Here is a 24,569-nt window from a genome sequence, read left to right as displayed (position 1 = left end):
TGAGTGTGAGGGTCGGAAACCCAGGAACGAATGCTTCACGTAAAACAGGGGACGAGGTGGGAGAGCAGGACATTCCAGGGAGATGACAAGCCGTCACAGTCACACACCAGCACAGGAATGTTAGGGGAAAAGAAGGGGGAGAAAGATGAGTGAGAGAGCAAAGGAGGGAGAGAGAAAGAGAGAGAAAAAGAGTGTCACTTCATTAGACCACAAGCCAGGGTGTCTGAACGGAGGGAGGGAAGAGTGGAAGAACTCAAACTGTAATTAGTTTGCTCTCTGAAAGAAAAGTAGAAAAAAACCTCCTTTCCTCCTCTTCTCCTCTCTCCTGATCTCCCTTGACTTTTGTCCCCCTCCTCCTCCCGTTCGCCCTCTTTCCCCTAACCTCCCCCTGCACACCCCTGCACTCCTGGTTAGCTCCAGCAATTTCTGTCATGCAACTTGAAAATCACTGGAGGGGAGAGACAATCGCCATAACAACGGGGGCTGAAATGATCTGGCGGAATGTGCCTAGTGGCACTGAGGAGAGCGAGAGAGAGGGAAGGAGACAGAAAGAGAGAGAGGGAGGGAGAAAGAGAGAGAGAGAGAGAGGAAGGGAGGGAGAGAGAGAGGGAACCTGAATATGCACTCCAGATGTGTCGGCCCTGTCACATCGAGAGTAAACACACGCTGATGGACAGCGTATGACTGGATGGCCTCACCGTCCCACCCCGGCGTAGTTAAAGGGAGGGAAGGAGGGAGGGAGAGGAGGAGCAGGGTGGGGGGAGGTATTCGGGGGGGATTTTGTGTCCTGAGCCAACAGCGAGTCACCCTGAGGACCTGTGCAGCCTGGCAGGCTGGGGAGAGCAAGACGGAGAGAGAGGGAACGAGAGAGAGGGAGGACTGGGCCCGATTGTTCCCCTCCTGTCCCTCCTCCGTGTGGCCTCCGAGGGGGCTCCTGCAGCCTCAGCAAATTTCCGTCTGGCACGGACCTGCGAGCTCCTGGGAGCAAACTGAAATATGAACTGCAGGAAGGGAAAACGGGAGGAGAGAGAGAGGGGATAGAGGGATGTAGAAGGAGAGAGAGAGGGAGAGGGTCTGGGGATGTGTTCTGTGGGAGCATCGGGGACTGTGGTGGTAGGTCCTCAGACATACCGTTACCAACACCCACCCACACAGACTCGTACACAAAGTCGCACATATTCTAATACACACATTCTCACATACCCTCGAAGTTACTCGGATAACGATACATATTGCGCATGACGTGTACCACTACGTAGACATAAAAACATAAGCACAAACACTCGTCGTACACCTCGTCGCCACATGTCCAGACCCCACATGTCCACCGTGTGTGTGAGTGTGTACCATTCAGTCCCTTATACAACCTGCACCGTGGTATTATTCAAACTGGCTGCAGCGTGTTGTTTTAGCCGCATCAGAGCGAGGGGCGCTCCACTGGACTGTGAGGACCGAGGGATGGGGAGCAGCGGATGACTGACTGACTGGGCCCTGGCCTGACTGGGTCAGGTGACATGTTCCCTGAACCCTCACTGGACAAGGGGTGGGTCTGAAGTGGCATGCTATTACCTATATAGTGCACTACTTTTGAATGTAGGGCTCTGGTCAAAAGTAGTGCACTACATAAGGAATATGGTATAATTTCAGATGCAGCCAAAGACACAGCCAAGGCTGAGAGGGCACCCCCAGGGCATTGTGGGTCTGGGTTGCCATGGTCTCCCTAAACTATGAGTGTAGCAAGTAAGGAGAAAGAGAGATTTTAAATTAAAGCAGGGAGCCATTTCTAGATTCTCTGCTGTAGATCTGGCTCTTGGTGGAAGCCAGTGACAGCCCCTTGGGTTGCCCGAATCCCAACCACAAAAAATAAACAAAGGCTAATCTCGACTTCTTTGCAGTTCTGAGACACTTGGATGCCATTTGGAGTTAGTGCTATTGAGAACGACTTCAAACGTGGAAAATGTCAAATGGTATGGGTGTCTGACACAAACCAGAACCCATGACGACACACTCCAAAATGTGAAGCTACACACACCTAACCAACCTCTGCTGTGTGTTCTGATTATGGAACCACTGGACTACTCTGCAGAGTGTGTGCATTAGATGCATTTGCGGGCGCCGTCAAGTGCAATGGACCTGCAATCAAATGGCGGCACTGATGACATTACTGCATTAAAAAACTGTCCACTTCCATAATCATTAGTGCTATATGGATGCAGCAGAGCAGACGAGAGGAGAGGGAAAACTGGGATTGCTTCATAGACAAGTCCCAGGAGAGGTGGGGGAGGACGGGCTAAACACCATCAAGTCACCATGGTCCTGCTGAAAGAGCCTTTCAGATACTCTACGCACACATGGATGGACACACACACACACACACACACACACACACTACAGTTTGTGGCTCACACCAATGCTCTGAGAAACCTCATAAATATTTTTAGCAGTTCCACCCTTATCTCATTTGTAGCAACATAATATAAGCAATTTTACACTAGCCTTAGGAACAAGAAGTATAAAAGTATACAATTTGTATAATTGAAGTACATGATGAAGTCAACTTGACCCAAAGAGAGCATTCAGATACAGTCCTCACAAAAACGAGTATCACAAAAACGAGTATCTTTACTAACATTACAAGTGTTCTGCAGCTACAAGGGGCACAATGTTATTCAGGAATTCCACATTTTCTTAATTAGTAACCAAGAAAATAAAGAAAAGAGTTACACTATCCAGAGCAGAGAGTGAGTTTGACTTACTGCGCTTTGTCAAGTAAGATCGAGACACGCAAAGTCAACTTCCTGGCTAGCAAGGTTAGCCAAGGTTAGCTTTGAAGAGCAGAACTGGTCAGAAACCACAACCGTGAAACATGAAATCCACAGGCTTTAAAAAACAGACAAGCTACTTAAATATAACTGCAAGCAAAGTAACAGATGGAGAAAACTCCCAAAGTCTACCATTGAAATTAAAGGGGCCAGTATCCAGCCATAGGAAGCGGTGTTAGCTTTTAGCAATAGCATTTCGCCTTCTGCAGTTGGAGATGCAGTCTCTCCTGCCATATAGCTGGGTTAGCAGACAACGTCACGAAAACGATGATTCTGGATGGCCAGATAGCTAGCAACAATGACACGAAGTTGCCATGTGGGGAATCTTAGGTGGCTCGTTTCAGCTAGCTTTATCTTGTTATTGATATCATGTCTTGTTTTGAGGTGTTTTAACTGATGTTGCTGATATGGCAAAAATTCTAGCTAGCTGTAACAATGTATTTGTGAGACAGGAAGTGCTCATTGTGCAAATGTATTTATGTTTGCAATAAACATTGGAGATAAAACCTAATTTACATGTTGTCAACAATCCAAGTCAACCCTGTCTGTTTTGCCCCATAATTGCGCACGTGTCGGTTTGGTTGCTAAACAACCAACTGGTCTATGCAGCCGTGTTAGCTTCTAGCGATAGCATTTCGCCTTCTGCAGTTAGTCATACAGAGTCTACAGACAATGCAGCTGTGTTATCTTTTAGTGTTAGCATTTAACCTAGCAATGCAAGGGTTTGAAGAGGCTTTGTTATCTGGCCCAAAAAGTGTAATTGGAGATCATTATAGCACATTTTCTTAATTATAGCTTAATTTATTAATTTGAGGATTAAGGGGATAGAAAAGTCTGGGAGCCAAGTGCAGATTATAACATAGAAATGTGCGTATGTGTTCAGAAATCATGGCCGCCCTATTCCCCGGACTACTGCCCAGACTGGCCCAGACTGGCAATGGGCCATGTGACCTAAGGCTGTTATAGCCAGAATGAAGATAAACTAAGATATTGAAGAGACATTGAAGACTAATAGGATGACGTTTTGTCATCTGTGAAAACTGCACCAGTGTAAGCCTACTTAAAAACACATCAAAGAGAGGCATTAAACGGATGAAAAATGACATTGTTGGTAGTTGGTAAAGACGTTCTCTAGGCTAATTGCAGTCAAAAGGTGCCATTTCTTTTGTAATGAACAGAAAGTACCACTTTAATTCACACCATTCTCAACATTAGCCAATGTTGCCTTTCCCAGTGATGGAGAGTGTGTGTAGGCTACAGTATTTTCCTACTATATCATGTGAGGAGGGTCTGGTGTGTTTTGCCATTGTGAATAGGAGGCAATTATCTGTGACGTGAAGACAGACATAAGTTCCCCGTACCGCAGACGCACGCACGCACGCACGCACGCACGCACGCACGCACGCACGCACACACACACACACACACGGGACCATATGGCCGAGCGTGACTAGTATGTGTGTGTGGATTTACTGTTGAACGGATGGGTTCTCTCCAGACCCATGGGGTTGACTGAATATTTTTGGCAGTTGGGACATAGACTATAGTCCACTAAACTGTCTCCCTCCAGACCTCCTGTCTGGACTGGTCTGGTTGGACCCACTGATTCAGACAGAGGACAATCAACCAGACCCAGTCAACAATACCAACTGAGAGGGTACAGTACAAAATCATATTAGCTCCTGAATTCAGCCTGGCACACCACTGACCATTATTAGTCATGTTTATGACTATATTATGACACTGTTATGACATATAGTTCAAATGAAGTGTTATCCAATATTCACTATAATCCAGAATAAGGAAAGACGCCACTAGTCAGTATGACCCTAGTGTATTTCCTGTAAAACAGATAAGCTGAGGGAGTGTTGTTAGGTGTTGTTGTGTTATTGGGTGTTGTTGTGTTGTTGGGTGTTGGGTGTTGTTGTGTGTTGTAGGGCTGATGGGTGTTGCCGTTGTGTTGTTGGGTGTTGTGATTGTTGTGTTGGGTTTTGTTGGGTGTTGCTGTTGTGTTGTTGTTGTGTTGTTGGGTGTTGCTGTGTTGTTGTTAGTTTTTGGGTGTTGCTGGGTATTGCTGTGTTGCTGGGTGTTGCTGTGTTGTTGTGTGTTGCTGTGTGTTGCTGTGTTGTTGGTTGTTACTGTGTTGTTTGGTGTTGATGTGTGTTGCTGTGTTGTTGGGTGTTGGGTGTTGCTGGTTGTTACTGTGTTGTTGGGTGTTGGGTGTTGCTGGTTGTTACTGTGTTGTTGGGTGTTTGGTGTTGGGTGTTGCTGTGTGTTGCTGTGTTGTTGGGTGTTGGGTGTTGTTGGTTGTTACTGTGTTGTTTGGTGTTGCTGTGTGTTACTGTGTTGTTGAGTGTTGGGTGTTGCTGTGTGTTGCTGTGTTGTTGGGTGTTGCTGGGTGTTGGGTGTTGCTGTGTGTTGCTGTGTTGTTGGGTGTTGAGTGTTTGGTGTTGCTGTGTGTTGTTGGGTGTTGGGTGTTGGGTGTTGCTGTGTGTTGCTGTGTTGTTGGGTGTTGCTGTGTGTTGCTGTGTGTTGCTGTGTTGTTTGGTGTTGCTGTGTGTTGCTGTGTTGTTGGGTGTTGGGTGTTGGGTGTTGCTGTGTGTTGCTGTGTTGTTGGGTGTTGGGTGTTGCTGTGTTGTTGGGTGTTGCTGTGTTGTTGGGTGTTGGGTGTTGTTGGGTGTTGGGTGTTGCTGTGTTGTTGGGTGTTGCTGTGTTGTTGGGTGTTGAGTGTTGCTGTGTTGTTGGGTGTTGGGTGTTGCTGTGTGTTGCTGTGTGTTGCTGTGTTGTTGGGTGTTGCTGTGTTGTTGGGTGTTGCTGTGTTGTTGGGTGTTGGGTGTTGCTGTGTTGTTGGGTGTTGCTGTGTTGTTGGGTGTTGAGTGTTGCTGTGTGTTGCTGTGTTGGTTGTTGGGTGTTGCTGTGTTGTTGGGTGTTGGGTGTTGGGTGTTGCTGTGTTGTTGGGTGTTGGGTGTTGCTGTGTTGTTGGGTGTTGCTGTGTTGTTGGGTGTTGGGTGTTGCTGTGTTGTTGGGTGTTGGTTGTTGGGTGTTGCTGTGTTGTTGGGTGTTGGTTGTTGTGTGTTGCTGGGTGTTGGTTGTTGGGTGTTGCTGTGTTGTTGGGTGTTGGGTGTTGCTGTGTTGTTGGGTGTTGGGTGTTGCTGTGTTGTTGGGTGTTGTGTGTTGCTGGGTGTTGGTTGTTGGGTGTTGCTGTGTTGTTGGGTGTTGGGTGTTGCTGTGTTGTTGGGTGTTGGGTGTTGCTGGGTGTTGGGTGTTTGGTGTTGCTGTGTGTTGCTGTGTTGTTGGGTGTTTGGTGTTGCTGTGTGTTGCTGTGTGTTGCTGTGTTGTTGGGTGTTGGGTGTTGCTGTGTTGTTGGGTGTTGTTGGGTGTTGTGTGTTGCTGGGTGTTGCTGTGTTGTTGGGTGTTGCTGTGTTGTTGGGCGTTGGGTGTTGGGTGTTGCTGTGTTGTTGGGCGTTGGGTGTTGGGTGTTGCTGTGTTGTTGGGTGTTGCTGGGTGTTGGGTGTTTGGTGTTGCTGTGTGTTGCTGTGTTGTTGGGTGTTTGGTGTTGCTGTGTGTTGCTGTGTGTTACTGTGTTGTTGGGTGTTTGGTGCCTTTCAATTCTCCCATTTACTCTATGCTGGGAATCCACACACGCATTCATGAACATGCACACCTAGGTTCAAGAGTAAGTCCTTGAACCTAGCCAATGAAGCAGTGACATATGACCTCTGTGATGGGTTTGAGCCTGCCACTTCCTGACAAATAGAGGGACAGACAAACAGACACACCAGCCATTTAAACCCTTCACCCATAATCATAGTTTTTACTCAGTGCTACACAGCCAAGACGCATTGAAGTATAAGATTACAGTTTGTCACAAAATTGTATTTTTCACTCTGAGAAATGTGCCTGACATTTTCATTGGCTTATAAAATGCAACTGCGCTGCGAACCCAAGCCAAATAGCCACGGCGAACGAGAAAAAGATTTACAAGTGAAAACTTGCAACAACAAACATGTACCGACAACAAAACTGAAAGGGGAGAAGGTATAGAATATCAGACACCAAGCTACTGTATTAGTGAACCATTGAACCATCATTTTGGTGGCAGAAGTGGGATCTTCTGAAAATTAAAACATGACCAAAAAATCGTGCAGAAAAACTCCATCTGTTTTGAATCAAATCAGCAGACAGAGGAAGAGGACCGTCTCTGGTTACATCAGAGCAAGAAGAGGACTGTTCCTCTCCCGTTACATCATGTTACATAGAGAATGATTTGGCTGCTGAAAGCAGCTCATTATAACTATTTATGAGGGAGTACGCTAGCTGTGGTAATGACAGCTTTACGCTGAAGTGGCACTCTCCCTTCGCAAATTCATTTTGTCTCGTTTCACCTCTGTTTTGCCTTCACTTCACTCAAACTAGTGGTTTGTCCCAGCTGACAGGTATGTTACTGAGCTAAGTTTGTGTGTGTGTGTGTGTGTGTGTGTGTGTGTGTGTGTGTGTGTGTGTGTGTGTGTGTGTGTGTGTGTGTGTGTGTGTGTGTGTGTGTGTGTGTGTGTGTGTGTGGCTAAGAGACTGGGGGATAATCTCTTTCATTCAGAAAAAACTCTCAGCCCGTGACTCACAAAAGGGCACATTCTTCCAACTACAACATAATGGCACACTTACTGCCATGAATACAAGTGTTAAGTCAGTATACAGTAGACTATCAAATCAAATTTATTTATATAGCCCTTCTTACATCAGCTGATATCTCAAAGTGCTGTACAGAAACCCAGCCTAAAACCCCAAACAGCAAGCAATGCAGGTGTAGAATCACTATACGGATAAATACAAACTCAGTCTAAGTGCAGCAGTTCACCAGTCCCAATTGAGATTTATTATTTTTGCCCTGGATATGCACATACTTTATATAGTACAAGAATGTACAACAGTCCCAACCATTGCATAAGGAGTGGGACAGTATCAAGGACTATGCCAAATTCTCAGTGGAAGTGTGTTTTCACTGCAACACTCATTATAAACTGGGTGGTTCGAGCCCTGAATGCTGATTGGCTGACAGCCGTGGTATATCAGACCGGGTACGACAAAACATGTATTTTTACTGCTCTAATTACGTTGGTAACCAGTTTATAATAGCAATAATGCACCTCGTGGGTTTGTGATATATGGCCAATATACCACGGCTAAGGGCTGTGTCCAGGCACTCCTCGATGCGTTGTGCATAAGAACAGCCCTTAGCCGTGGTATATTGTCCATATACCACACCTCCTCTGGCCTTATTGCTTAAATATATCCCTGCAATACAGAATGCCAGTGTGTATAATACAGGGTTTATGTGTACCATACCACGGAGTGACCATGACTTCCATTTACCTTCAAAGTGCATCGAGGATTCACTAGCAGCATCCCAAGTGACACCTTATTCCCTATATAGTGCACTAACAGAGACCTATGGGCCCTTGTCAAATGTAGTGCACTATATAGGGGATAGGATGCCATTTGAGAAACAGCCACAGGCTACAGTCCAAACAAACCACCTTCTTTCCTCAGATTTAGCAGACATCATATTGAAGCGTGGCTCTGCGGCCCTGGGCCCATCGACCCGCGACAACTACAGACAAACATACAGGAAACATATTGGTTTCTATGTGTTCCTCATATGTTTCCCTCCTACAGTCTACAGAGCCTCTGTTCCCTGCCAACTTCACTATACAGACTTATGAAGGCTTGCCAGAGAGTCCCTGTTACAGGAACATGTCTTGGATTGGATTTACAGCAGAGGGGGAGAATTGAATGATTTAGCATGTGTCACCATGGTAGCCAAATGACACAATTAAGATGTATGAGGATTGCGATGCTAGATTTCTTTAGGGGGAAGATAATGTTCTGCTCTGTGTTAGAGGGTCTGGAGCTCCAGCTACATAACATCTCAGTACTAATCATCTCTGGATCTCAACCGAGTCCCCTGAGACTGACTAGAGTTATTAGTTTGGATCCTCCGGCCCCGGGGCGGCCCGCGATGAGGCCATGAGATATTGGACCAAACAGTCAAACCCAATAAGAGCCCATCGATTAGCTGCGGCGAAGAAAGGCGGCCATATTGAACGCACACAGGTGGCTACAAAGAAATTAAAAAAAGAGGGCACAGGAAATGAGGGAGAGGGGAGTGAAGGTGGAGGAGGAACAGAGGACGCTTACTCTCTCTCTCTCTACCACGAGTGTGATTATTTTTTTATTTTCGTATCCCCGGGGAAGAGTGCTCATTGGCTGCTGCCATAAGAATGAGGGAGAGTCGAAGGAATGAGTGCAGAGAGAGAGAAAGCCACAATGATGAAGCCTAACCGCCTCCGAGTGGGGAAACAAACAGAATGAAGAAGCCAAAAGAAAATAACAAACCACATCTGAGTCACTAAAACTCATCTTCTTTACCCGACAACAGTCATTTTGATGTCACTGTAGGCCATGGACAGTAGTTACATCTTTACTTCTGTTTGTAGTGACTGGACTACATTTTACATTGACATTTTAGTCATTTAGCGACTTACAGTAGTGAGCGCATACATTTTCATACTGGTCCCCCGTGGGAATTGAACCCACAACCCTGGCGTTGCAAGCGCCATGCTCTACCAACTGAGTGTGCATATGTGTATGTGTGTGTGGCTGCCTGCTTGTGTGCATTCTGTGCCCAACGTACGGTATGAAGTGTCTTGCAACGGGATACGGTGGGTGACTCAGTGGACTGGGGGCCCAGTGGACTGGGGGCCAGAGTGGATCTAATGGTGGTCTTAATGCGGCCTCTGAATAATGAGGGCCTTTGTCTAATAAAACTGGAGGGCCTGCAAATTCCTATAGGGACCCCGAGTAGTTAGAGCAATAACGGTCTATCAAAAGAGGGAGAGCAAAGTGATTACTTAGGGGGTAATAAATACCAGGCCTGTGTGGACGGGGGAGGGGCTTAGTCCCCGCAGCAGATAAGAGACGCTCCCCTCCTCTTCCTGTAGCAATTATACTTCACACACGCCGACACTCAGTCGACTGCCACGGTTACCTGATGCTGGGGTAGGGAGACACGAGAGAGAACCTAAATATACCGTACTGCATGGGTTATTCAGGATAAACATGGAATATAGCTATAGATGTGTTTATAGATGTTTGTAGACGGTTTATATATGTTTATACTAGATCGTTTATAGATGTTTATAGATGTACCAAATTTTATAGACCATTAAATTAGACATGATAAGCCACAGACACACAGTACAGTCTATTGCAGAATTAAAACAAATATTAAAATGCTCATGTACAGTATCTGACCCAGACTGCTTCTGCAAACTGGGGAGGCTAAATTATAGCTCTTAAAATCATTCATGACTTTCTAGATAACAATAATAGTTAGTTATTTTCAAATACTTCTTGATTTGGGAAATTCTTTACATGCAAGGACGACTAAACTAATGAACAACAAATACCATTGTATGCATTCCTTAGTCGAGGACACATACCACAGCTGAGACTGGGGTTCTGCTCAAAAAAACGGCCCTTACATTTTCAACACGCGCAGACACACACACAAGCATGCGGACACACACCTCTAGCATAGTGCTGACCAGAATGCTTAGTAGGCTACAGCACTGGACACAGCAGCATCACTATCAATTACTGCCCCAGAGAGAGAGAGAGAAAGAGAAAGAGAAAGAGAAAGAGAAAGAGAGAGAGAGAGAGAGAGAGAGAGAGAGAGAGAGAGAAAGAAAGAAAGAAAGAAAGAAAGAAAGAAAGAAAGAAAGAAAGAAAGAAAGAAAGAAAGAAAGAAAGAAAGAAAGAAAGAAAGAAGAGTTAGAGAAGAGGAGAGTGGTGAGAGGGCGGAGGGGTGGACAGACAGATTCTGGGCAAAAGGAAAGGAGGATGACAGAGGAGAGGAGAAAGTCCTGCTGGCCAGGGCTTTAAGTAAGGGACAGGATGTGGATTAAAGTCTCGGAGTGAGTGGTGGCCGCAGAGGAAGGGAAGGAGGGAAGGAGGGATGGGGTGGAGAGGGGTGACAGGAGTGAGAGATGGACTTCATCAGGACCCCTGTGTGATAGACTCTGGTCAGGGTCGAAATATGTTGCCCCCTCCCTGTCTTTAGGTGTGTGCGTGCACATTTTCTTGTGCATGTGCACACGTTTTCTTGTGTGTGTGTCCGTGCATATGTATGTGCATGTGTGTGTGCCGGCCAAATCTCCTGTGACAGGCGAGCGATTCACTGCTCCCTCTGGGAGTGACCGATGCCTCCCTACTACAGGCTGGGTGGTGTGATCCTAATGTATAGATGGAGCAGGAGGCTGTCTGTGTACTGACTGAGCTATACACAGAGACACATCAAGTTTAGTTAGACTCCTTATCAAGGATGCCGGTGTAATGTCAACAGGAAACACTACCAGGCTTCTCTACAAAGACATTATCATCATGTGATTCATAAGTTGGAATTCATATGCCAGGGGGAATGGTTTAAAAAAAACATATATTTTTTTATTTAACTAGGCAAGTTAGTTAAGAACAAATTCTTATTTACAATGACGGCCTAGGAACAGTGCCCAGTGCCTACCTATCTTGTTCAGGGCCAAAACGACAGATTTTTACCTTGTCAGCTCAGGGATTCGATCTAGCAACCTTTGGGTTACTGGCACAATGCTCTGACCACTAGGCTACCTGACACCCCTGTAACTTTGTAGTGAATGAAATGTAGACTAAAACTCAGAATTAATCCAAATATATTGGAAATGTGGTTTTCTTTATCTTAAGTCTGGAATGTATCATCTTCCCATATCCATAATGTATAGTACGTCTTTCCTAAATACACCAGGTCAAGGCCTTGGGCCCTGTTACAGAAAGCTCTATAGATTTTAGGCACCTCAGACAGGGTATTGAAGTTTGCTGCTTTTCATAAAGTGGTCCTATGACGAGGCTACGCACCATGAAAAAGGACTGTTTCAAAGTGGCAGAATACAGGAGGAGGAAGGGAAGACACAGAGAGAGGGAGAGGGGGAAAGATAGAGAGAGAAAGAGGGTGAAAGAGAGAGGGAGAAAGAGAGAGCGAGAGGGGAACTAAAGACAGAAAAAGTTAGAATGAGAGTGAGAAACAGAGAGAGACAGAAAGGAAGAAATAACGAGTGAGAGAAAGAGAGAGAGAAGCAGGGAGGAGAGCAGCAGGGAGCCCTGGTCCTTCTGTCCTGTCCCCTCTGCCCATTAAAAACAGAATTCCAGCACTAACTGTTTGTGTTTTCAGTAAACTCCTCCAGAGCCGCGGCAGCAGCCAGACCCAGCCAACCCTGCTCTCTCTCTCTCTCTCTCTCTCTCTCTCTCTCTCTCTCTCTCTCTCTCTCTCTCTCTCTCTCTCTCTCTCTCTCTCTCTCTCTCTCTCTCTCTCTCTCTCTCTCTCTCTCTCTCTCTCTCTCTCTCTCTCTCTCTCTCTCTCTCTCTCTCTCTCTCTCTCTCTCTCTCTCTCTCTCTCTCTCTCTCTCTCTCTCAAACCCCTCTCTCTCTTCAAACCCCTCTCTCTCTTTGTGTCCCCACTCTCTCTCTGTCTCTTCCCCCTCTCTCTTTCTGTCCTTCTCTCCCCCCTCTCTGTACTTCTCCCTCTCTCTCGCTGGGTCCTGTGTGCTATCAACATGTGGCACATGTCCTTGACAAGTCCAGAAGGGGCCTGCTGCATGCTGCACCCGGGGAGATGGGCTGGTGCCATAACCACGCAACCCCCTCTTCCCCTTCTCTCCCTCGCTTTCGCCTTCACTATCTCCACCCCCCCCCCCCTCTTTCCCCACTTTCTCTCCCTCGCTTTCCCGCTCTCTCTCTCCACCCCCTCTCTTTCCCCACTTTCTCTCCCTCGCTTTCCCCCTCTCTATTTCCACCCCCTCTCTTTCCCCACTTCCTCTCCTTCTCTTTCTTATTTACATTCTATCTCTGTATCTCTCTCTTTCCTTAATATTGGGTTGCCGGGGTAAACGGGGGACGAAAGAATCTAATAACTAACAGTGGGGCTTTTTTGGCATTGTTCCTACACCATCCACTAGACACAGAGGCTGTCTGCCGACACTAATGAAAGGTTAAATGAATAGGATGAAGTGACAGGAGGTACAATAAAGAAACGAGAGAGAGAGAGAGAGAGAGAGAGAGAGAGAGAGAGAGAGAGAGAGAGAGAGAGAGAGAGAGAGAGAGAGAGAGAGAGAGAGAGAGAGAGAGAGAGAGAGAGAGAGAGAGAGAGAGAGAGAGAGAGGTGAAGTGGGGGGTTGTAGTAATCCTCAGACCCCCGAGGGGGATCAGCAAGGACAGCCCTCCCTCCGCAGAGTCACATATTTAAAACAGCTTGGGACGGTGTGTGTGTGTGTGCGTGCATGTGTGTGTCTTAATGCACGTGGGTCTCTCTCTCGCGCCAGCAGGGCACAGATGCTGAGAGGAACTCCAGCATGGGGTTCTTTGATAAATGTTAAGGTCACAGGGAGAGGGGAAGCACAGGGGTTGGAAATGGGGGGAGGGGGGAGTAGGGGGACGCATGTCTCGTCTTGTGCCTCTCCCTGACTCTGCCTTGGTGGAATGCAAAGTCCCATGAAAGGAGTCGTCTGAGATGAAGGCGCTCCTCTTGTGTCTGCTGCTGCCTCTAAAGAGCCACTGTCCCCCTCCCGGGCAGTACACACTACCTGTCAGCACTATCCCCAAGCAGCCTTGTTCCTCAAAACACACTCTCATATCCTGTCCTCGCAACTGACGTTACCCAATACCACCCTAAATATCGTCCCAAAACAGGAAAGATGGGAGAGTGGGATCACAACACAGACATTCAGACAGAAATCTAATCACTCTTAGACTGCTTAATTACTATGATTATGACAATGATAATTATTACCTCAGCGGCAAATAATCACGGGGTCCGACTTCAAACGTGTCAGCCAGGTTCATGGTGATGTATTGTAAAGTTACAGTACAAAGGACTGTTACATATTCGGTCATCAATTCCAACTGCATATGGGGATGGCGTACAGAGCCTTCAGAAAATATTCACACCCCTTGACTTTTTCCACATTTTGTTGTGTTACAGCCTGAATTTAAAATGTATTAAATTGAGATGTGTTGTTACTTGCCTACACACAATACCCCATAATGTCAAATTGTAATTATGTTTTCGAAAATGTTTACAAATGTATTAAAAATGAAAAGCTGAAATATCTTGAATCAATACGTATTCAACCCTTTTGTTATGGCAAGCCTAAATAAGTTCAGGAGTAAAATTGTGATTAACAAGTCCCATGATAAGTTGCATGGACTCACGCTGTGTGCAATAATAGTGTTTAACATGATTTCTGAAGGACTACTTCATCTCTGTACCCCACACATACAATTATCTGTAAGGCCCCTCAGTCGAGCAGTGAATTTCAAACAAAGATTCAACCACAAAGACCAGGGAGGTTTTCCAATGCCTTGCAAAGATGCTAGATGGGTAAAAATAAAAAAGCAGACATTGACCATGGAAAAGTTATTAATTACACTGACTATAAAGAAAGGAGTCCTTCCTAACTCAGTTGGAGAGGAAGGAAACCGCTCTGCGATTTCACCATGTGGCCAATGGTGACTTTAAAAGAGCAACAGAGTTTAATGGCTGCAATAGGAGAAAACTGAGGATGGATCAACAACATTGTAGTTACTCCACAATACTAACCTAATTCACAGAGTGAAAAGAAGGAATGGAGCTAAGCACAGGCAAAATTCTAGAGGAAAACCTGGTTCAGTCTGCTTTCCACCAGACACTGGGAGATGAATTCACCTTTCAGCAGGACAACAACCTAAAACACAAGGCCAAATCTACACTGGAGTTGTTTACCAAGACGACAGTGGCCGAGTTACAGTTTTGACTTAAATCTACTTGTAAATCTGTGGCAAGACCTGAAAACGGTTGTTTAGCAATGATCAACAACCAACTTGACAGAGCTTGAAGAATTTAGAAAATAATAGTGGATAAATATTATACAATCCAGGTGTGGAAAGCTCTTACCCCTCCTGTCTCAGCCTCCAGTATTTATGCTGCAGTAGTTTATGTGTCGGGGGGCTAGGGTCAGTTGGTTATATCTGGAGTACTTCTCCTGTCTTATCCGGTGTCCTGTGTGAATTTAAGTATGCTCTCTCTAATTCTCTCCTTCTCTCTTTCTTTCTCTCTCTCGGAGGACCTGAGCCCTAGGACCATGCGTCAGGACTACCGGGCATGATGACTCCTTGCTGTCCCCAGTCCACCTGGCCTTGCTGTTGTTCCAGTTTCAACTGTTCTGCCTGCGGCTATGGAACCCTGACCTGTCCACCGGACGTGCTACCTGTCCCAGACCTGCTGTTTTCAACTCTCTAGAGACCGCAGGAGCATTAGAGATACTCTTAATGATCGGCTATGAAAAGCCAACTGACATTTACTCCTGATTATTATTTGACCATGCTGGTCATTTATGAACATTTGAACATCTTGGCCATGTTCTGTTATAATCTCCACCCGGCACAGCCAGAAGAGGACTGGCCACCCCTCATAGCCTGGTTCCTCTCTAGGTTTCTTCCTAGGTTTTGGCCTTTCTAGGGAGTTTTTCCTAGCCGCCGTGCTTCTACACCTGCATTGCTTGCTGTTTGGGGTTTTAGGCTGGGTTTCTGTACAGTACTTCGAGATATTAGCTGATGTACGAAGGGCTATATAAAATAAACTTGATTTGATCTTAGAGACATACCCAGAAAAACTCTGTATCTGTAATCTCTGCCAAAGGTGCTTCTACAACGTATTAACTCAGGGGTGTGAATATTTATGTAAATGAGATATTTATGTATTTCATTTTCAATAAATTTGCTAACATTTCTAAAACATGTTTTTAACTTTGTCATTATGGAGTACCAGTGGCGGTCAGAGAATGGCCTTATTTCTATTACAGCATATTGGATGACTCTCATTCATATTCCATTCACTCAATTCAATGTAACATCGATAGGTTTAGGCTAATTTTCCCTATACCCATCATGAGGTTGCTACAACCTAGCCTATGAATAAAAGTTCACAACGTAGGTGCACACAGGTCGAGAGACAAATTTGAGGCGACAGACAGGGACAGACAGTGACATTCAATACCGCCTTGCACACTCTTGCCTGCATTTAGCTGATCTAGGGTGTAATCATTACTCCAACAGTTGCAAATGAGAGTTTCTATTGGACAAATTCAGGTATGTTTTGTTCCATTTGCTTCCGTTTAAGAAATGTTTTTCAACAGAATCTGCAGAATGAATACACCCCTGATCACCCGTAAACACAGTCCACTTTCATAGCAGCCACACTGTATTCTTTCTATGCACTCTCCTTCTCTCACCTTGTCCCTTCACTTGTGGACTTCAAGTTTTATCTAAAACTTTTTTATGTTTAACATTTACATTTTTATGAATGGTGGTCCCGTGTGGCTCAGTTGGTAGAGCATGGCGCTTGCAACGCCAGGGTTGTGGGTTCATTCCCCACGGGGGGACCAGGATGAATATGTATGAACTTTCCAATTTGTAAGTCGCTCTGGATAAGAGCGTCAGCTAAATGACTTAAATGTAAATGTAAATGTAATGAAATTCACTGAGGAGAATGGTCCTCCACTTCCTCCTCTGAGGAGCCTTCACTGTGTGAAGTTGGATGAGAAAAAAATTCATTTTGAATTCAAGCTGTAACACAACAAAATAAGAATAAGTCAAAGGGCAATGAACACTTGTATATTTTCCTGATCGCCTGAGGATATCTGCCATGAAAATGTGGATATAGGCTATTGAATACATAGCATTGTAAATATATAGGCATATATGGCAAATATATTGAATTGTAAATATAGGTATATACACCGAGTGAACAAAACATTAGGAACACCTGAATATTGAGTTGTACCCCCTTTTGCCCTCAGAACAGACTCAATTTGTCAGGAGTATGGACTCTACAAGGTCTCCAAAGTGTTCCACAGGGATGCTGGCCCATGTTGACTACAATGCTTCCCACAGTTGTGTCAAGTTGGCTGGATGTCCTTTGGGTAGTGGACCATTATTGACACACACCGGAAACTGTTGAGTGTGAAAAACACAGCAGCGTTGCTGTTCTTGACACACTCAAACCAGTGTGCCTGGCACCTACTACCATACCACCCCCTCGTTCATAGGCAATTCAATATTTTGTCTTGCCCATTCACTCACTGAATGGCACACATACATGTCCCAATTGTTCCAATTGTCTAAAGGCTCAAAAATCTTTCTTTAACCTGTCTCCTCCCCTTCATCTACACAGATTGAAGTGGATTTAACAAGTGACATCAATAAGGGATCATAGCTTTCACCTGGATTCACCTGGTCAGTCTATGTCATGGAAAGTGCAGGTGTTCATAATGTTTTATACACTCAGTGTATATATTTTTGGAATAACACTGTACAATTTTGAAAATGATGATAACGTAAGAACTGTTTGAGAAGACTGTTTTGGTGGGATCGAGTTTTGGCCTTCCGTGGTGACGTCACCATGCGTTAATTAGTGAATAGACCAATAATAAAGGGACTTCCAAACCTCTCTGCCAATAACAGCAAATGTTCAGTTTTCCCCTCCCTACCCCTCACGATACTAAATTGTAAGTATATAGTCATACAACATAAGACTTATTGCATATATTTAATCATAGAGGCGTAATCATAGAGACATACAGGGTATATTTGTCAGTGTTGTCACCGGACCTCATCCCAGCAGGAAGCTTTCAATTGAATTTCATCCAATCAGTCTTATTGAGTTACTGCCGTATGTTACAGTACTGTCCCAACGCGAATTCAATTCCCTGTACAGCTGTAAGGCTTGAACTGGAGCTAATAAAAAATAGCTTTTCACCACTCTCACAACCTTTTTGAGGGGCCAAATTAATGTGCGAGAGATATAAAAAATTATGTGCGCGGCGTAATTCATTGCATACCTCATAATTACGTCATTCACAAATGTAGAGATCTGTTTGAAAGCAACTGTGAGTGGAAATATAATATAAATATACCCGATCCTTTCCTGTGAGATACACTAAAGATTCAAGCAGCTCTGAGTCACAGAGACAGAATAAGACACAAAACAGAAAGGCCTAGATCTGCATCGTACTAGATCAGCATGGTACTAGATCTGCATCGTACTAGATCAGCATGGTACTAGATCAGCATGGTACTAGATCAGCATGGTACTAGATCAGCATGGTACTAGATCTGCATCGTACTAGATCAGCATGGTACTAGATCTGCATCATACTAGATCTGCATCATTCTAGATCTGCATCATACTAGATCAGCATGGTACTAGATCTGCATCATACTAGATCAGCATGGTACTAGATCAGCATGGTACTAGATCTGCATCGTACTAGATCTGCATCGTACTAGATCTGCATCGTACTAGAACAGCATGGTACTAGATCTGCATCGTCCTAGATATGCATCGTACTAGATCTGCATCGTACTAGATCAGCATCGTACTAGATCAGCATCATACTAGATCAGCATCGTACTAGATCAGCATCGTACTAGATCAGCATCGTACTAAATCATTATCATTCCATATTCAAGCAGATATAGCTTGACTGAAACATATTATCTCAATTACTCCAACTACCCCGTACCCCTGCACAATGACTCGGTACCGGTACTCCTTGTATATAGCCTCGTTATTGTTATTTTATTGTGTTAATATTTCCTTTTTTTAATTTAGCTAATATTTCTTACTTTTTAACTGCATTATTGGGAAAGGTCTCGTTAGTAAGCATTTCACGGTAAAGTCTACACCTGTTGTATTCAGCGCATGTGACAAATACCATTTGATTTGAAGGGAGGTTGTCAATCTGAAATGTTGTGGTTCTACAAAAGCTGGGGAGGAGCCAAATTACAACAAAAACATTGCGTAAGACGTACTGAACCTTCATGTGGAAAGATAGAGCAAAATGAGACATCAGGCAAGTAATAAAGTAATGAAGACACAAAGCCTGAAGCAGCTTCCACTCAACCTGCCCATAACAGACACCTATAGACGGACTCCCTGGGGTGTCTGACTGGGAGATTCCCACGTGGGCCGCTACCACTGCTACTAACACTAATACCAGATCATCTGTGTTCAAACCACAGGCCCTAACTTAGACACAACCCATCTGATACTGTTACTCTTTAAACTGGTTCCATAGGACAGATGGAACTCATGGTTGTAAGTGGCATAATGATGATGAGTGCTTAGAGACATGTTCGAAAGTGAACGTTTTGTGGGGGTAAAGAAGAAGAAAGGAAGAGAGAGAGAGAGAGAGAGAGAGAGAGAGAGAGAGAGAGAGAGAATCGTTAAAAGTCGATTCAGGTGAAAATAACATTGTCCCTGACTGGGTTAGACACTCAAGCAAATAATTCCAAAGTCAACATGCTACTTTTCAGTTCCTCAGGAATTATTCATGGGACACCACTTATCTTGTCATATCTGATTTCTTCCACTGTAGTTTTTGGAGGAGAGGAAGGCAGGAAAGACACCTTTAGGGCAAATTATTCTCTTTTAATCAAATCACTCCATGTGGCCTAAGGGGGTCTACTCCAAGACACTCAAGGCACTAGAAGGTGGGCCAATGGCTCTCACACCCACACAACAAAACGGTTCAGTGAGATGCAATGTAAAAAGTGTTAGTTGTTTCAACTTAAAAATATGAATTACCTTGTTGGCGTAAAATGTTAAGTAATGTATACTTTTTACAGTGGTGGGCTTACAGAAAAAGGGAGGAATACTGAGAAAAAGAGAGAAAAAATGTAGTGAGAGTGGGAGAGTGTAAGAAAGGCAGACGGGGTTCTGGAGTTCCCATCATTTCTACACCGAATCTCCCGGCTCTTTCCACATGGCACGATGTTGAACAACTTACTCCGGGAGTAGGCTAGTGAGTCCGAGAGAGCTATAAAATATAAATTATACCACATAACCTTATACCTCCCAGTTGAGTCATTCAGTTACACTGAGACTCCTGTTGGTTACACGGACAGCCATGTCTCTCTCTCTCTCTCTCTCTGCTCCCATCGCTTTCGCTTTCTACTCTCTCCATTTCTATAGCATCGACATGAATTACTTCCTCTCCCCCTTAAAGAACGTATGGATTACAGCTGAACTGCAATTTCCCTACCGATCATTCCCTAGCCAACCCGGTGACATTGAAGTGTTTATTTTACACTGGCGGCCCATAATTAGTTCTGTGCAAAATCAATTAGGCCCAGCGCAAAATTACGGCCGAATAGTAAAGGAAAGGTGACTGTGTGTTCGGTGACACGGTAAAAAAAAGATATATACCGCGCAGTCGTGTATTTCTCAGCAGCACCGCAGTTGGTCTGAATGGGTGCTATCATTTCTCCTCTTGAACAAATAAAGAGTTTGTGGGAGTGTAATGCACACGCCCTGTGCATGTTTAAAGAAACAGTCCAAACCTTTACTGTAAAACAGAACAGTTAGTTGAGTTCTCCTTTGATTACTTAGCGTTACTCTACAATTTGAAACGTATTAATGTATTATTAAGTTGGGATATATACAACGTCTAGACTAACCTCACTTTAAGAAAGTGACTAGTCCTGTATGTGTATGCTTCATTGCATTTTTTGAGAAATACTTAACTGTACACACACACAAGTGTCATTTTACAGCTCGAACATTTCACCCAGCTTCTAGTCTTAAGACTCGGCTTGTGATCTGATTCAGTTGTAGTCCACTGATTGAATCTTACACCGTAACACATCGACGGTGTTGTCCTTTTAAAACTCTTCACGGAGATATTAACTAGAGGACAATTACGCCTACAAGACAAAACACATCTTAAATCTTCATGTAAAAACTATCATTTCACTTATTAATTTGAAACCTGGGGTGGAAAAGTGTGTCCAAGTGGTAGAATGTCTTAAGAGGGAATTGGAGAAAGTCTATGCAAGTGTGTGTGTATTTGATTTCTTTCCCTCCACGCTGGGGTAAAAATGTAATTAATGTCTACCAAATGTATATTGTTTTAAATCAAGTACATCTCCCACTGTGCTTTTTATTAAGTTACTGCCTGAGATCTAATTTGTTTTAAGATTTCACAGTGTCTTTGTTTAGTCCTAACGCCTGCAGCTTCGGTTTCAGTGTCCTTTTCAAAGGCTTTTGTCTCCAGCCACCAAGACGTTTAGAACCCCTTTCTCTCAAAATATGACCTTTTCTGTCATTGCCAAGACACACTATCACTAACACCAAGGCTTTATTAGAAGAGTGGACGAGTGGAGAGGAGCAGGGAGATATCAGGCTGTGTGTGGTTTTTGTTGAACTATCCTTGTGGGCACCAGAAGTCCTCACAACGATAGTAAAACACGAAAATTCAGACATGGGGGACATTTTACCGGTCCCCACAAGACAAAATGCTATTTTAGGCTTAGGGGTTAGGTTTAGGGTTACAATTAGGGTTAGGGTTAGAATTGAGGTTAGGGTTACAGTAGGTATAGCTTTAGAGTTAGGTTTAGGGTTAAGGTTAGGTTAAGGAAAGGGCATTTCACGGTAAAGTCTACACCTGTTGTATTGGGCCATGTGACAAATACCATTTGATTTGATTTGATTTGAAGGGAGGTTGTCAATCTGAAATGTTGTGGTTCTACAAAAGCTGGGGAGGAGCCAAATTACAACAAAAACATTGCGTAAGACGTACTGAACCTTCATGTGGAAAGATAGAGCAAAATGAGACATCAGGCAAGTAATAAAGTAATGAAGACACAAAGCCTGAAGCAGCTTCCACTCAATCCTGCCCATAACAGACACCTATAGACGGACTCCCTGGGGTGTCTGACTGGGAGATTCACACCCTAGATTTAGGATTAGGGAAAATAGGATTTTGGATAGGAATCAATTATTTGGTCCACACAAGGAGAGCAATAAAAAAGTGTGTATGTGTGTGACATGGTGTTCCACCCCTCCACTGAGTAAACAAGAGCATTGTTGACGTGTTTCTGGGTTGTTGATGTGTTTCTGGGTTGTTTGAGCAGAACGGGCAGAAGCAGTAGATACCTGTCTGGGCGACACACTTCACTTTCTTTCCCTGCCTCTCTTTCTTTCCCTCCCTCCCTCTATCTGTCTCCTGCCCCTTGTTGACAAAAGTATCTTGGTGACTGCAAAAAGTGTACATGGAGACATGAGGCGTCGGTTCACACACACATACACACACACACACACACGCGCGCGCGCACACACACACACACACAATCCCTTCTCATCACAAAAGACACTCAAATGAGAGAGAAAACACTGCCATATTTTTAATCGGTTCCACCTCATCACTTAACACCCTTCCAGTCTCAATGAAGAGAGAACAAGGAGGGAGAGAGGGAAAAAAATACCATAAAAACTCCTTAAAGAGGAGAGAAAAGAATAGAGGGAGAGATCAAATGATCCAGGCGGTGGGGACAGGCGGCACGGGGTCAGAGCAGGAGAGCACAAAGCAGCCCTGCTCTTCATTAACACTGGCTCTCAGGGGGTCCAGACTGGCCCTACCTGTCCATGAGATTATTGAACCGGCTAACCAGCAGCTCCCCTCTTCAAGACTAACCAGCAGCTCCCCTCTCCAACTCCTCAGTCAAGGCCCAGAGGAATCCCAGCCCACCGCCGCTGCTGTCTGACAACTCTGGCCCTGAGTTTCTCTGTCTGCTACATAGAAGAAGTGCTCCTGCCTCTTCATTTTCTTCTCCCCTCCCTTCACTCTTCGTTCGATCACTTTTACTGTCTTTTCCAATCTTCTACTTGTGTGTTATTTTCTTTCTCTCTTCCCCCCTCATCTCCTTCCCTTTTTAGTTCTCCTTCTCTCTCTCCCTTCCTCTACTTTACTTCCCCTGTCCTTTCCTTGTCTGAACCTCGACTGAGAGAAAGCGAGAGAGAGAGGAACGAGGGTGTGTCGACTTGCGACATGGCAGGCAAGATGAAATGCATGCGAAAGGGCCCAGGCTAGTAGCAGCAGCAGATAAAAGTAATCAAATAATACTCCTGGAATGCAAATTGTCATTCTCTGACTGCAGCCCTGAAACATCACTGACAGGCTCCCCAGATTAGGACTAAACATTATGTAAAGCGCTGAACCCATAAACTGAGTGGAGCAGTCAAAGTGAAGGAGGGAACAGGCTCTTTTCTGTGGTGTAGAAGGGGCCTGTGATCTTTTTCTCTCTACCTCTCTCCCGACTCCTCTACCCTTCAGAAATGTCCATGTAGAAATGTGTTACTCTGGCATGAAATGCCTCTGTGTTCTGCTCTGCTCAACTCCGATTGCTCGACTTTTAGGGGAGGTGGAAGCAGGGCCACATAGACATAGACACACACGTAGGCTACAGGAATGCATGACAGAGAGAATGTATTAACACTGTACACTAATACATTGTAAAATGTTAAGTCTTCAACAATACAATGTAATTTAGATTGTATACATGTACTCAACCAGCTGTTACAAAAATAGTTTTTCTAATACACACAATATTTTTTTGTCACGACATAAAAACACCTCAAAACTACTGTATTTAATAAAACTGAAAAACATCTTATAATAACATCAAATTCACAACTGAAGGCTATGTGTTTGTTTGTTTTTAGGAAGCTGCACAATTTCCTGGTACACTCTAGGAAACCAAATGAAACCAAGCCAAGAGCTACGAGTATCACTGTATCACACATTAATCACTTCAAAGTCACTTCAAAAGTTGTTCAAGTATTTCAACCCATTAGTACTACGTGCATGTTAAATATGTAACACATGAATATATTCATCATCTGGAAATGTTTACAAAATTATAAAGTTCTGTTTGGAAAGGGTTAAAATTGAGACTGCAATATAGTGGGAACATTTCTTCTTATGATACGTTTTTGATATAGCAGTGTGTAAATATACACAGAAATGTACTATTGATGATGTTTTACATTGCTTTACATGGTATCATCTTTAAAATAGCATTTTGTTTTGTTGTGTATTCTATCATCATTGGTTTAATCAAAGGTAGACTACATTGTGTAGGCCAGAGACTGGAGTGTGTAGTTGACACTGAAAAATGGTCCCTGTATAATCGTTATGCACACTCTAACAATCAACAAGATCTGAAAGTGACATCGTGACAATTATCACTGGCCGTGTACGTTCATAAATTTAAGGGGGGGGGGATATGCAGGTTAAGCTATATGTTCGGGACATTTTGTAAAAAGTTTCAGTATGGTTAAACTGTCTGTCTGACTGTGCTCAATAATGGGCACCTGGAGTAAAATCACACAGCTCCATTTTCAAGCTCAAGAAACACAAAAACAACAAAATTGCAAAGCCTAAAATAATATTCCTTCTCATTTATTATGAGTTATAAGTTATAATAAAAGTTAAGTTATAATAATGTTATAATAATGTGCGTTGCAGTGAGGGAGTTTTATATGGGCCACCAACATGTTGATTGAATAAAGTTCACATAAGGTAGGCTAAATAGAAGTTTTATTATAATAACAGTCTATAAAAGCCTATTCTAAATATTGCCTATATCCAAAACAAAATATCATATTTGTAAAGTATGTGGAAAGAGTAAACAAAATATCATGAATGCATGAATTATTTGTGTGCATGAATTATTTACAACTTTCTTGGGGCAATAATAGGCCATACAGGCCAGACGCCGGTTAGAAAAACTTATATCCATGTTTGTGATCCAGCTCCATACCTGATGCAGGGCTTCATTTGAATG

The 24,569-nt window shown here is 44.0% G+C and overlaps 1 protein-coding gene across 1 annotated transcript in view; it reads right to left on the bottom strand.

The window, feature by feature from the left end:
- bnc2 (basonuclin zinc finger protein 2) overlaps positions 1 to 24,569 on the bottom strand; it is a 306,633-nt gene that overhangs the window by 281,284 nt on the left and 780 nt on the right. The window lies entirely within an intron of this gene.

The sequence above is a fragment of the Salvelinus alpinus genome, chromosome 6, assembly GCF_045679555.1.
Source record: "Salvelinus alpinus chromosome 6, SLU_Salpinus.1, whole genome shotgun sequence".
Lineage (NCBI taxonomy): Eukaryota > Metazoa > Chordata > Actinopteri > Salmoniformes > Salmonidae > Salvelinus > Salvelinus alpinus.
This window is presented reverse-complemented; position numbering and strand designations above follow the sequence as displayed.